The sequence below is a fragment of the Dasypus novemcinctus genome, chromosome 15, assembly GCF_030445035.2.
Source record: "Dasypus novemcinctus isolate mDasNov1 chromosome 15, mDasNov1.1.hap2, whole genome shotgun sequence".
Taxonomy (NCBI): Eukaryota; Metazoa; Chordata; class Mammalia; order Cingulata; family Dasypodidae; genus Dasypus; species Dasypus novemcinctus.
In genome coordinates this window covers 90,940,592-90,955,450 of record NC_080687.1, presented here as the reverse complement: position 1 = coordinate 90,955,450, position 14,859 = coordinate 90,940,592, and the positions used below count along the sequence as shown (strand labels likewise).

Sequence of the window (14,859 nt, the reverse complement as noted above, 5' to 3'; positions counted from 1 at the left end):
TCTGGCTGCTCTGTGGCTTTTCTCTCTCCTGGGTTTGTGGATTGCAACTTGTGGCGGCTCCTCTCTGTCTCTGTAGCAGGAGATTTTTATTCCTCTGTTTGTAAAGGACTCCAGTAAGAGTATGAAGACCCAACCCTGGGTCACACAGTCTAATCCAAGGCCTTTAACTGAAGTGATTTGATCAAAAGATCCTGCCTACAAGATGTTTACTTGTAGCTTTAAGAACAGGATTTTCTAGGGTCCACAAAACCTTCAAATTGACACAGCCTCCTACAGCACACTTCAGCAAGTCAGTGGCACACTCATGGGTGGGAACGACAGAGCGAACTATATGGATTTCTTTTTCTTAGTCTAGTACTAGGCATAAAATGGGGTTTAGATTTTTTCATATATGTTGCCTAACTTTCTCAGCTAGAATGCAAGTTCTGGCTGAAAAGAAACTTTTAAAAATGTGTTCTTAATACAAAGTCTTGGATATAATAGGTACTCAGAACTTTTTAATTATAGATCTTTATGATGAAGAGTTAAAACACATGAGCCAATTATAGGACCAGGATGGGGAATATACAAGATGAAACTGGAGCATCCTCTAGTGCCAGAAAGTAAGGGAGTGCTCAACACACACACACACACACGTACACACACAAAGAGTAATGGGGGTATGTCAGAAGGATACAGGAAAGAAAGAGCTTCCTGTGGTCAAAACTGCAATAATTTGAGCAACAGGATAAAGTAGTATTGAATTATAGTCCAAAATATAAAATACATATCCATAAATTCATATTGATATAAACTTTTAAATAAATAAATAAATAAATAAACATGGGAGAGCAAAGAATTCCAAGGATTTCTGTAGGTAACTCCCCACTCTTTAAGGGAGGGCTGTGCATAGTGACTTCCTTCCAAAGCATAAAGGAGGAAAAAAAGACAGTGGAGAAACCTGGCAAATACTACCTCAGCCAGCTGATCAACAGCGCTAAATCATGTAGGTAGGTGTGCAGCCTCAATAGGATATTGGCACTTTACTTCCGTGGGTTTTCTCCCCAAAACCTATATAATCCCAGTTGAATCACGAGAAAAACATCAGACAAATTCCAGTAGAAAACAATGTGCCTGTCTTAGTTTCCTATCTGCTAAAAGAAATACCAAACATTGAGTTGGTTTAACAGCAGGCACTTACTGGCTTACGGTTTAAGAGGCTTGAAGGCATTCTCCCTCCCTGGGTCAGTATGTTCTAGCTTGCTAGCGATCCTCGGGGTTCCTTGGTTTTTCCAGTACATGGCAGCATACATGGTGATGATGTCTTCTCCTTTCTCTTCTGAGTTCTGTTGAATTCCAGGTTCTGGCTGCTTCCTGCGCCTTCTCTATTCATCTGACTTTTACTCCGTTTACCAAGGGCTCCAGTAATCTGGATTAAAGCCCAACCTGATTCATTTGGGACCACACCTTAACTGGATTAACATCTTGAAGAGATCTCAATTACAATGGGTCCACGACCAGCAGAATGTGGACCAAACCCAAGAACATGTCCACACTGGGTACACAACTCAATCCACCACAACGCCTCGCCAGTACTCCTCAAAACTGTTAAGGTCGTCAAAAACAAGGAAAGTCGGAGCCAAGAGGCGCCTTAAGGACACATGACAATGAAATGCAATGTGATATCCTGGATGGATCCTGGACCATATAAAGGACATTAGGTAAAAACTAAGGAAATATGAATAAAGTAAGGGCTTTAGTTAATAATAATGTATCAATATTGGTTGATTAATTATAGCAAATATACTGAAAGAATGTAATATGTCAATAAGAGAAGAAACTCTGCATGTGGTATTTGGGAACTCTCTGTACTATCTTTGCAATTTTCTGTAAATCTTAAAACTATTCTAAAATAGTTTATTTAATTTTTAAAAAGTATGAGCCAAACCTCTCATCACACACAGCAGTAGCCAGAGCCATGGGGAGATTCAAAGAAATGTCAAAATATTTTTAAACACCTACTGGAAAATTAGATAACAGAAGGGAATAGTAAAGAAATAGGAATTTTTTCAATCTAAGAAGGAGAACGATAAAAGGTGGTTTAAGATCAGTTATATATATATCTTTTCATTTTAAAAAGTATAGTTCATAAAAGAAAATGTAGAAAAAATACAAAAAAAGCAGAAAGGGGAAATAAAAGCTTTCACAACTCCACTATTATTAATATTTTATTTTATTTTCAATCTTAAAATATGTATATAATTTTGTGGGTTTTCATGGTTGTAATCATACTTAATCATTTAATTTCTTGGGAGTTTTTCCCTCTGTTAATAGACGATAAATCTTACATATAGCAAGCTTGTTGAATTCATTCTACATTTTAGATAGAATTAATTTAAATAAAAGTATATCATATGATTTCCCAAGATTATATGAATATCCAAAACCTGCTCTATTTATCTAGGACAAAGTACAAAACCAAAAGGAATACATGTATTATTATGCAGGAACTTAATGGCCTATCTCTTGATTTCATTGTGGTGAGCATATAATATTTAAGAAACAAAATGGGAAAGGGGAAAAGTCCATTGTCAGGGAATAAGAAATAAAAAATAAGAGGTAGGGTACTAAGAGTATTGGAGTTGGAAAATGGCTTAGGGAAATTTAGGAAGGGCATGTGTGTGTTTAAGGAGATATGAAAAACTAAAAAATGGAGAGGAATGAGATTAGGAGGGATAATCTATTTTGCGAGCATATGGTGTGTGAACATGTTGAGAGGGAGACTGTGGTTGAGATTATCAGAAAGGGTAGGGGACATAAACATTATTCAAATCTCCAAAGCCATCTTCTAGGTAGGAATTTGTATTCAGACAACATTATAGCTTAACATTTGAAATAAGGGCTATTTTCAAGTTAGAGAAGTTTGACACATTAACATTCAGTTTGATTGAACAACTAGAAACAGTAAAATTCCTGAGTACATATTGCCACCCAGTGGATGAATGCATATAACGCACAAAGTATTTGCAAAGGAAAAGACAAAGGAACACAGATCATGATCTTGAGGCTGGTGGTAGAGCTTTGTTAATGTTCTTTAAAGACCAGGTCCACGGGTGTTAGCAGGAGACATGAGACTCCTGGGTCAGAGACAAGAGACTGCTATTCGCATTCCCCCGCAGCCTGAACGTCACGTTTGAGTTGGTTCCCCTTGGCCCCTAAGGCCTACGGCAACAACACCGAGGGACCTAAGTAGATGCTGTGTACACCTTAGGTTAGTGTCCTAGCTTAGGAGCAGTGAGCTTGGAGGGTTCACCACTTTTGTAAGACGTGGTAAGCAAGCCTGCTTTTTTTCCCAGGGGAAGAATTTAACTCATCCTTAAAGGTTACTCACTGCAAACACAACCATGAGAAATGATGTGGATTAAACAGGAGTGAGGGCCTGACATCCTTGGTATGCCCAGCAGGAATGTGGAGGGAAGTTCAGGGCCCATAGCAGATTGCCTTTCCCAGCAGTCATAGTAAGCCAAAATCAGCCTACCTATAAATTTCTACTAATTATTTGTGTTTCTTTCTACCCTTTCAGCATTTTGTCCTTGGAACATTTGAAATTGCCATTGAGTCCTTTTGCCATTGAGACTTCTTTTCTCTAAGCTTACCATTTCTGATCCCTTTGGTCATTCTTCACATGCCCTGGCTTTGGGTCCCCTCGACATTATTATTGCTTTTCTGTGAACTGTTGAAGAATTCTCAAAATGGACTGCAAGTATATTCTCATCATTGCAGAGCAATATGGAAGCATTCCTTGTTCCAGAAGTATACCTCTCTTGTGGCAACCTACAATCCCATTAGCTTTTTTGGCAGCCACAATATTTCCCTCTAGAAGACCATGATTGTTATCATTAATTGCTTTGTCATATACTTCTATACTTATGCCGGAGGATGGACGCGCCATCAAAAAATAACTCCATGTAGTTTTCACTAAAGGAATCATCATACCAACTGGATTCCATTTAATACAATAGAAAGTATCAGTGTAAGCTCCTTCTTTTAATATTTGTTATTTAGTAGTCCTGGCAGAAAAGAGTAACTCCATATTGTCTTCCGTTTTGTGAATTATGGACTATATGAAATGTTTATTCTCTTTGTTAGTATAAATGACAGGTGACTCTCATACTCTTTGCTTAAACAAGAAATCCAAGTCAGAGGTTTTGCTTTTATGTTTTTCTTCCTTCTATGAATATAGGAGAATAGGAATTGCCAATATTCTTCTTCTATTTCAACAAAGCAACTGAAAAGTATATATACTTTTCAAAACAGAGATGTCAAGTTAAATAGAATTACAAGGACAAATGATTTAATTATTTACATTATGAATAACTTTCAGACATACAGAAAAGTAGAGAAAATAGTACCAAAAACTCCAAGATACCTACAATTCAGATAAAAAAAATTATCAAGATTTTGCCACATCTGTCCTTTTTATGTTTCTAAAATACTTCTTTTATGAAACATTTTATAGTGACTCTCAGCACATCATTTCACCCCTTCATAATTCAACATGGATCTCTAAAAGCATGGGTATTTTTTACTTAACTACAATGCCATTGTAACACCTAACAAAATTAACAATAATTCCTTGCTATCACTTAATACCTATTCTATATTCAAATTTCCCAAATTGTCTCAAGAAACATTGTTTTACAGTTGGTTTGTTCAAATTGAAATCCAAACTAGGTCACTCATTGCCTAAGATGATGTCTTATAAATCTCTATTAACCTAGAATAGTCCCTCTCCCCTTAATTTTAAATTTCTTGTCACTGATCCATTATAAAAAGTGGATCGATTGTCCTAAAGAATGTTTCACACTCTGAATTTGTGGTATCATTTAATATATTCCTCTCAGTTATATTTCCTATAAACTGGTAGTTAGCAAGATCTTGATTCAGGCTCACCTTTTTTGGAAACAACATTCCAGAATGGTTCTGTGTACTTTCCATTCCAGCATATCAGGAAGCAACAATGTCTCATTTGCCTCCTTTTTATTGATCAGTTTTTCATTAATTTTCCTCATCAATTTTTCATTTAATAGTTTCGTCCACTGATGTTCTTACATAATTATTTCTTTAGGGGGATGCGAAACGGTGATTTTTCCAGTTTTCTCTCTCTTTTTTTTTTTAAAGATTTATTATTTCTCTCCCCTTGCCCTGCCCCGCCGTGTCCCGCCGTGCCCTGGTTGCCTTTTCTCTGTGTCTATTTGCTGCATCAGGGCCCAGCTGGCACAAATCCGGAACTTCCCCCAACAAATTATTTAAGAAGGCAACCAGTCAGAATTTCAGATTCTTAAAAAAGAGATTAAAAGTTATTGTCATAGAATATACTAACAATTTCTGAAGTCTAGGTGCCTTTACAAGGGTTTCTTGTTAGACATATTAGCAAGAACAATTTTATAACCCAGAGCATCTTTTTTTCTTTCGCATGTAGAAAGAAAGAAGGAACATTTTCTTTCCTTATGCTATTTCTTTTATTTCTTTCACTGGCAGTTTGAGGAGCATACATTGTTAGGGCCAAGAACAGAAACACGTTTTCACTGAGAGAGAAAAGCAGGGTTGAGAAACTCAAAATTTACATTACAGAAAAGGATGGACAGAATGAGAATTTTAACAAATGAAATCTGATGCCTATACTCTCCTAACTATATCTTCAGCCAAGTGCACACTTTAGGAGGGAATTACAGGGCTGGGCAGAGAGGCCTACCAAGTCATTCTGAGGAGTAAGATCAGCAATTAATTGTTGAGCAGTATCACAAGCAAAGTTAGATATATGTGATAATTAGAGGTTTATGAATTAAAATTTACCTAAATAAAACAATGTGGAGGAAAAAGATGGAGAGAAAAAAACAAACACAGATATAGATTCCCTCAATGAAAAGTCTCCTTTTTTTCTTCAAGAGTAGACTGGAAAACTTGAGCAGTGATTTCTCATGATATCATACCAGTTTGTAAAATGAGACTTTTCCTAATGTGGAGTCTTTGTTGAGGGGTAAAAGCTAAGAGCAATGGGTATCAAATGTTCCCACATTCTTGAGAAGAACCAGGTACAAAAAGCAATATGGCTAAGAGGTATCCCCATCTCCCCCTCACCCATTTACTCCTCATGGGACCCCTAACCCATCATCTACCCAGAGAGACTTAGGCTCAGAGGGCAAGTTAGTGAGAATTTCTTTGAAGAGCATTGTTGGAATCTTGTGCATTTCCCCTCCTTTAAAGGAGAACCCACACCTTCTGCAGGAAACTGAAGCAGATCTTTAAGAAATTTTACCAAATATGAGCTGTGTGGTCACTGAAGTTTGGGGGTAGGGTGCACCTGTGCCTATCTCCTGTGTTAAAGCTAAAGAAAAGAGGCTGGTTAGTGGTTGGAGTTGCCCAGGACAGCAGAGAAAAGAGAGGGGTGTATTGGAAGTAGTCTGAAATGCAGAGTTTCATGGGGGAAAATGTCAAGTTTCCCGTAGTCTACAGAACCATACCTGGGCTATACTGTCTCTAAATGACCCTTAGAAGAGAAATTTGTCTGTGGAAATGCAGAATCAAAGCATGAGCTGAGAAGTAATAGTAAATAACTGAAGAGCACTTTGAGAGTTGCGAAAGACAAATTGGGAGTCAAGTTTGCAGACTGCAGCATTTTATTCAGGACACCAAGTTTTTGCAGCAGCAAAGGAAGCCAGAACGAAAGTAACGTCAGGGTTCTAGGGATAGCAAACAACTTTTACAGACCTAAAAGAAAGTTAACATGACTTCTATTAATTGGACAAGGGTTGGTCCTTTGTCCATGTTATAGGTGGGTTTAGAGCAGTTGGGCTTTATTTTGTTCAGGTGTCCTGGTGGGGATTTAAAATTTCAAAAGATAAATAGGAAACTCGTGAGGACATGTTTTGTTGTTGTTTCTTTTCCCTTTTTTTTTTTTTTTTTTTTTGGCTCTGAGGGGTCCCAGGGCTTTCTCTGTACAATTTTATCAACTTCCCCCTTTTTGATTATGCCCTATGTTATACAGGCATGACCAAAGATATTGTTAGTCTCTCATTCACCACTAAAGTCTGGTGTTTCATTGCCAATCTCATGGGTTAGCCGAAGTTCAAGATTTTGTCACCCATTCAGACTAGTTTTGTATCCTCAGTTATGTTTGTCAAGTTAGTGGCTGCATAGTAGCATTTAAGAGTAGAGAGATCTCTTAATGACTGAGGGCTATTACAAATAAAATTAAGGGGATAACAAGTGCCCACATCAGGATATCAGCACCTAAGTCTCCATAACCATCATCACTTTCATTATTATCAGATATCTTTGTCCCAATTAACCAGCAATTTCCTTTTGCCTGACTTTTCATCCTATCAGAAACTTGTGCTTTGAGTGGAATAAGTTCTTAGGTTATGAAAACTTTGGGGTGCCTGGAGAAAATGGAGTCTCTATAGGTCTGACCCCTACAGCATGTTCCTGTCTCTCTTGTAATAAAAAAAACACTACATTCCCTTGTAATAAAAAAACACCACATTCTTTGAGTTAAGAGAGTCCACATTGTAATCCCAGTCTTGGGGGCTTGTAAGGCTCTTGTAAGGTTTTTTATTTGAATAGAGCTTTTTTAATATATTTTTTACTTATTTTTTAAAGGACACATAGATCACACAATGTTACATTAAAAAATATAGGAGGTTCTCATATACCCCATTCCCCACACCCTCCACTTTTCCCACATCAACAGCTTTGTTCATTAGTGTGGTACATTTACTGCATTTGATGAATACATTTTGGAGCACTGGTACAGAGCATGGATTATAGTTTACTTGTAGTTTACACTCTTTTCCAGTCCATTCAGTGGGTTATGGCAAGATATATATAATGTCCTGCATCTGTCCCTACAATATCATTAAGAACAACTCCAAGTTCTGAAAATGCCACCATATCAAACCTCTTTTTCCCTCTCCCTGCCTTCAACAACTCCCAAAGCCACTCTCTCCACATCAATGATAAACTTTCTTCCATTGCTAGAATCAAAATAATTCTATAGTAGAATACCAGTAAGTCTACTCTAATCCGTATTTTATTCCTCCATCCTGAGGATCCTGGGATGATGATGCCCACTCCACCTCTCAAATGAGAGGGGGCTATGATCCCACACAGCTGGTGGATCGGACTTCCATGCCCACAGCTGTAGACTCTTTTAGTTCCCTGGTGTGGTGGTTGTCCATCCTTACCTCCTCGTTTACTGACCTGGGTAAGTGCAATGAACTGGAAAGTAGGTGTTGTAATTCCAGAGGCTCAGGGCCCAGCTGACACATGGACAGCCCCGAGATTCAAGTCTCCTGAGCATACAACAACCCCAGTGCCAACAACAGGTTCAATAAAAGGGACAGAAGAGACATGTGTAGAGAAGTCACATCTGAGTCCAACTCTGTCACACTCAGGAGCACAAATTCCAAAGTAGGGCCCAGTGGCAAGGCACCAAACTCTGGAGCTATCTGCTATGACTGGAGGACCTGGTGTCTCCATAGCCCTCAGGAGCACCTCAGGTTGCATCTACTCTGGCTGCCTATGAGATCCTGCTGAGACATGCATAAGCGGGACCCCTCTGATGACCTCCGGACTCATTTCGAAGTCTCTTAGTAAACTCACTTGTCTTTACCATTCCCCCCTTTTATTCAAGGTCTTTTTCTAGTTGCATCACCAGCCAGTGCTTGGTAGTAATCCCTCAGCACCAGGGAGCCTCATTCCCGGAGAGTCACATCCCATGCTGGGGGCAAGATAATGCGTTTAAATGCTGAGTTGGGCTTAGAGAAGGGTCACATTTGAGCAACATGGAGTCTCTCAGGAGGTAATTCTTAGGCACTCTGCAACACTAGGCCAAGTTGAAATTTCAAGCACACAGCTTATGGCATAGTCATCAGTATCAAGGGCCCATTATTAGACCACATCCTTCTTCACTGGTCATTGTCCTTGCACTTGGGGGATTGTGGCTCCATTGGGGAATACAACAGAGCTCCCCAGGATGGAAACCCAGCACTCTCTCAGTTGTCATGTGAATCTCTACCCACTATGTCAATACCCAATGAACATCCAAAAATATCTATATAGCTTATATGCATGCCCAGGTGAACTCCCTCCCATGCATCCCCCATCAAAGACACCCCACACCAATGCTCTTCCCCTGCCATAGTCGAACCCCTCTGTGATCCAAAACTTCTTCAATAGTGAAACCTAATATATTGCCAAATTCAATTAATAGGAAAATGAATTAATTATAGGCTTAAACATTAGAAATAAAATATATAATAATTTAGAAAAAATAAAATAAAAAATAATGGATACAGGCTAAGTTAAATTTCACCAAAAATTTATAAATTTTATGGTCTAAAATGTAAACCATAGTGTAAACTACTGACCATGGCTAGTAGCTATGTTTCAATATTTGTACATCAGTTGTAGTGAATGTAACAACCACATGTAAAAGATCATTGTTGGGGAAGGGGGAAAAGAGGAGGATGTTGGGTATACAGGAGTCCCCTATATTCTGTATGTGGCATTACTGTGGCCTAAAACTTCTTTGAAGACATAATGAAAAAAAAAGAGGTAAGACACTGAGGAAGAAATTGCCTTGCCACTATACATACAGGTCAACGCCTATTACAATGATGAAAGGCAAAACATCAAAAAAAATTTTTAATAATATTTTTCAATTTTTTGAATAGAGCTTTTAAAGGATTTTTATTTGTGAATTTGTTATTACAATCCAGAGTTAAGAAAATATACATAAAACAGACAGACACAAATAGAGAACCTAGAGTTTGTTAAAAATTTCAGCTATGAGTCAAACATAAAAACACAGAAACACAAAACATTAGTTTACATAAAAGAGAGCTGGCTTCCCCTTCTTGTTCATGCTTTTAATCAGAATTTTGTTTTGGCACATGGGACTAGTTGAGGTTATTTATTTAAGCTTAAGCTTTCCTATCGTAATATGCGGTGGAGCCATGATTTTTTTTTTGGCCCTGAAGTGTAATCTTACAGAAACTTTGCCCTACTTCTCAGGCCTATTTGACTCAGATTGATTGTGGAAAGAGTAATTTTTTAGGTCCCTTTCCCGGTTGGTCCAAACAACTTTTCCCATTCAAGGTTTAACACCTGAGGTTTTGACCAATATATGTACAAACTGATAAAGGTCAGGTAGCCCTGGATCGCATGCTCCCAAAACAATTCTACGTTCTTCTGTGAATATTTGCTGGTATTATTTGGGGGAAATCTTAATTGGATTCTGAGTCAAGGTTTAAATTCTGCTCTAATGAGCAGCTAGGTTCCATAACAGGCTTACTCTTTAAAGGAGCCTGGACTGTATCATTTTCCCTCAGGGGGTTGAGAAGAACTAGTTAGGGCAACTATAGGGAAAGGGCTGGGTGTAGGAAGCTGGGGGAGCTATAAGTTTCCTTTGGAGTTCTCTCCCCTTTGTTCTATTTTTGGATTTTCTTTTTCTAATGAACCCTTAAGTGAAGCTACTGTGGAGGCAATCTGTCCTCTGGCAGCCTCCAGCTCCCAATCCTTGTTACCGAGCCCCTTGCAAGTGCATGACACTGTTCCTCTAGTTTCTTTAGTGGCCACTTCAAAGAGAAATCGTCCTTCGTCAGATATGCCCGGGAACAGAAAGAACAGGTCCATAGTGCAAGTATATAAAAGAAGCAGGTGTTTAAGTGGGGGAGGAGAGGGAGATTTCAAGCGGGAAGAGTCCATTAGGCTGCAGTCAGACCTTTCAGATTAACCACTCCGATACTGCTCTGACCTTAGCAGTATCCCCTGGTGAGTGGATGTTCCGAACAGACGACTAGAACCAAACACAGACAAGGGGCTCATTACACAGGAGCCAGAGGACGGCCAAAGCACTGCCCAAGTTTGGGCATTGGCTTAGCGGCCCTCAGGGGTTCCTCAACTCTATGTTTCCGAGACATAGGGAACTAGAAGGAGAAAAGAAATGAAACCAAATGAAAGGTCTAGCAATAGAACAGAAAACCAAAATCAAACCAAAGGTACCCAAATCAATGCAAATTACAGAGTTCAGATATAGGAAAGGTTATCCAGGGGATATGGAGTTACAGCGATTGGACAGCAGACATAAAAGGGTCTCTTTTTGTGGGTGTCTCATGTGTCTAATCACTAGAGCCTCCCTAAGAGAGCGCCTGCAATATACAGGGGGGGCCTCCAAACTTGTGGAAGACAAGTCAGAGCCGAGTTTGCAGACTATGGCCTTTTATTTGGGACACCAAAATCTTGCTGTAGGAAAGGAAGCCATCAAAGAAGTAGCTTCGGGTGTCTAGGGATAGCAAATGATTTTTATAGATATAAAGAGGAAGTTAGCTTGACTCCACTTGATTGGACAAGAGTTTGCCCATCTTTTAGGGGCGGGTTTAGGCAGGTGGCCTTTATTTTGTATTGAGTCAAATGTAATGAATGAGGGGCTTGATTGGCTATCTGAGTTGGTTCCTTGGTGGGCATATCAAAATTCAAAAGAGGAAACTTAAGAGGGTTCTTTTTGGCTTTGAGGGTGTCCCCAAGACTTTCTCTATACAATTTTTCAGCATGTGTTGGGATGGGCAGCAGAAAGGCAATTGAAGGGCTCCCTCTAGCCTAACCTATTATCCACCCCACTGCCAAAACCCTAGCATCAATTGGTGGAAAAGAAGATAAGCAAGATGGGGGAAGAAGAAATAGATCATGGCTTATTCCCTAATGCTTGTCAGGACTAAGCTGGGGAAGAGAAGAAGCCATAAATTTAGATCAAATTGCACCTGTTAATACCTAAAATTTACTGTTCTTATAGATGAAAGTGATCTGAAAATATATAGGATCTCCCTGAGATACCATCTAGAGAATAAGAGGGAGACCCAAGCCAGAAAATTTGAGGACAACTGGGGAGAAATATAAACTGCTTCCTGCTTTCTCCTTACTGGGTCCAGCTTTTTTGGCAGTTATGGTTAAAAGGAATATAGTATGACATACTATCTCCAACTTTAATATCCACATGAATCATGTGGGGATCTTGTTACTCAGATTCTGAAGCAGTCGAGGTCTGAACACAAGATTCTGCATTTTAAAAAAGTTTTTGGACGATGTCTATGCTTCTGGTCCCCAAACTACATTTTTGAGTGGTAAAAATATTTCATTAGAGGAGTGGGAAGATATAAATCATTTTTCAAAATAAATATTGATCTCTAACATGTATGATTCCCATCAGAGGTATTTATTCTAAAGCAATATTTTAAATTGTATATTCCTACACAAATTAAAAACAGGAAAGCCTAATGATGGGTAAAGGAATGTGGTCAAATGCCTTAAAACAGATGGTCTCCATTACAAATGTTCTTTCATTAGAGAGACTTTAATATATTATTATTTGAATAAATTCAACTATCACTGAGAATATAAAAGCACCTGGTGAAAACTGACAACATACACACACAACATTACCCTTTACCCTTCTAGACATTGTACTGGGATCACAAAGGGATTCTGTCCCCTCTCTACCGCCGTCTTTCCCTGCCTCCTTTCCTTTCTTCCTTCTACAGCTATTAAAAGGCTACAATGTGATAATATCTTTGCTAGGTACTAAAAATATGAAAATGAACAAGATGAGGTCCTTTCTCTGTAGAGTTTTCTGTTTAGCAGTGGACAGGTAAATAGGCCAATATTTTAAAATCAGTACAAAAAGAAACATAAAAAAAAAAAATGATGCAAAGGATGATGTTGATACAAACCACCAAGAACAAGGTTCTGCAAAAGGTGACCCCTGATCTGAGTTTAAAGGATAGTTAAGAGTTATCCAGAAGAAGCAAGACTGAGAATTGCTGTGCCATAGGCTGCCGTAGGTACAAATCCTGTAGGCAAGTCCATGGCCAAATACGAATGTGTATTTAAAAGTAAAAAACAAAAAACTCGAAGAAAAGTGCTACTCTGACCATAAAACAACAATTTTGTAAATTAGGATGATGGGATGGAGGATGAGAAAACACAACCTTAAAAACATGTGGTTAGGGAAAATAAAGGAATTGGGAAGAATTACATGTAAACTGAAGAAAAGTGTGTGATGCAAAACTTCAAGAATTAAGAAAATGGAGTATATTACCACCTCATTGGCACCATGAACAAATCTACTTTCTATAAACTTTTTTCATGAAATGAGAATACTCTTCGTTGTTGTTAGGAAGAAATGTAGTATTTTGAACGATAGTGTCTGCTAGAAGTTTTAATTTTTTAATAAAATAAAGCAACTGGACACCCCAGCCTTAGAATTAAACAAAATGAGAAAGTCTGCTCCAGATACCGAAAGGACAAAGTTCGTCTCAGGCACTTAGCACAAGGTCATAGGGAATGTGATCAAAGCATTTTTTCCCCTGCAAAGGAAATGTATCTAGGGAGAGTATGAAAAGTTTTTCTCCACACAATTGCCATGTGCTCATTTTGAGTCCAAACTAAATGTGCTAATATGGAAAAAAGCAGGACTGGCAGATTTCTTTTCCCTTCATTAAGCAATGATTTAGCACAGAACAATGCATTACTTACAGCAGCTGCCTCATCTTTGAAATTACAATTAAAGTTCAAAAACGATGCCTACATGGAAATATACATTCTCTAGACCAAAACTCCCATAAACACACTCAGTAAGCATTTGGACCATATTTCCCATTTTTAATTGCATCAGAATTTGTAAAAAAATTTATAGAAAGAAATCTGGTTCCACTGCATACAATGTGTTTTGTATGAATTTATGTTAAGGAAAAAAAGGCGATTTACCGTATTTAACGCATACGCATTTCTTGTTTACCAATTAATGCGCACAGAGAAACCCATGTGTAGACACATACAAACCCACAGATAACTAAGCAATGCTTTCTTTGAGGTGCTGGGCTTCCTTGGATTGGTGACATTCTCTGATTTCACACATAAGGTGGATGCACTATATGTATGACTTTAGGACAACCAAGTAAAATCAAGTCCCACTTTGAGATATAAAATGATATAACTTAGATGTCACTGTTCTCTTACAATCTAGCCTCCAAATCCATGGGTATTATTTATATTTATGTCATGTGACACACAGTCAGCCTTCCTGCGTTTCCTCCAAAAATCTGTTTAACAAAAAGTGGTTATGGGGAGACTCTGTAGGAGAGAGGCTGAAGTAGGAGTGAGCATGCCCAAATGCTTTTTCTACTTGAACTACAGTGGGTTGCATCTAAGGTAAGAGTAATACATTCGTTTACTTTAAATAACTTTTTTTTTAATAAGTAAATTAAGAATGGTTTCAACTTACACCAAGAAATCCTGAAACCTAGTGGTAACATCATTTTCTCATTTGTTTGTTTTATAAAGCACTGGAGTATATCATAATTAGTCCCTATGTTGTTCTTCATAATTTAAAATTACAATTAGATAAGTGGACTGGCAAGTTTTAATATGATAATTAGTACTCACAAAAATCACACCATGAACTCTCATTTGATTTACAAACTTAATTCCTCCTCTTAATAAAGTGGCAAGAAGTATTTCCTATGTGCAGTGAGTAGAAAATGCTTAGATAAAAACAAAACAAAACAAACCTACGTTACTAAAAATCATCATTATTTTTGCAACCTAAAAGTCCCAAAAGCCTAGATGGCAATGCTTGAAAGTGACAGAGATGTTGTAGAGGCAATAAGGTATGATAATTTCATAATTTACTAGTTCTGAGTTGCCGAATAAATGTTTTTTACTCAATAGTAAAAGAGCAAGGAGAGTAAGGTAAGTTAGTAGCAAAAGTAAGGAGACAACTCTTCATTATATTCTCTGGCACAAAAAATTCAAAATCAGAGC

At 38.1% G+C, this 14,859-nt stretch overlaps 1 long non-coding RNA gene across 1 annotated transcript in view; it reads right to left on the bottom strand.

Moving 5' to 3' along the window:
• LOC139436499 (uncharacterized) overlaps window positions 1-1,345 on the bottom strand; it is a 145,885-nt gene extending 144,540 nt beyond the window's left edge. Inside the window, exon 1 of the long non-coding RNA XR_011645760.1 lies at window positions 1,181-1,345. This is a non-coding gene — a long non-coding RNA (uncharacterized lncRNA). The remainder of the gene's footprint in view (window positions 1-1,180) is intronic.
• Between the last annotated feature and the right edge of the window lie 13,514 nt (window positions 1,346-14,859).